Here is a 648-nt window from a genome sequence, read left to right as displayed (position 1 = left end):
GACGTGAGTTGTTTGTAGCCTAATCACATGAACGAAATGTTTTCCTGATTGTAAATGAAGTAGGGGAAGAGGGGTGGGGGGTAGAAAGAATTGTCGCAGAAACGTCTCTGAATTGTGTTTCCTCATGCCGTATGTTTTCATGCAGCGAGGTTGGGGGTTAAGGAGGTCGGTCGGGGGGAGGGGGGGCATGGGAAAAATTGCTGTTATGAGTTTGTTGTCCCAACTGATTCTTGTCCTTTTCCGAGATCTACTCACATAGAAAAACCTTTCTTTATCCCACAAGTTCTCCAGCCAAGACTGTCGATGTGTGTATTTGTGCAAGTGCGTGTGTATGTATGTGGGTGGGGGGTGGGGTGGGGGTTGGAGAGGGGGTGGTGTGTGGGTGAGTGTGTGTGTATGTATTCATTTGTGTGTAAGTTTATATATTGTGTATGTAAGTGTATGAGTAACTGTACTTGTTGCGTGTTGGAAAGAAAAGTATTCGAGTGTATCTGCCCGTTTGTGACGCTTGGTCAACGTTTGTCCTCACGACTCTTCCAATTTAGATGAACTTATCGCTCAAGCGTGTGTGTTTTATGTTTGAACGAGAGAGAGAGAGAGAGAGAGAGAGAGAGAGAGAGAGAGGGGGGGAGAGAGGGAGGGAGGGGG

Source organism: Aplysia californica, unplaced genomic scaffold (genome assembly GCF_000002075.1).
Source record: "Aplysia californica isolate F4 #8 unplaced genomic scaffold, AplCal3.0 scaffold00409, whole genome shotgun sequence".
Lineage (NCBI taxonomy): Eukaryota > Metazoa > Mollusca > Gastropoda > Aplysiida > Aplysiidae > Aplysia > Aplysia californica.
Note: the sequence above shows the minus strand (reverse complement) of the source record.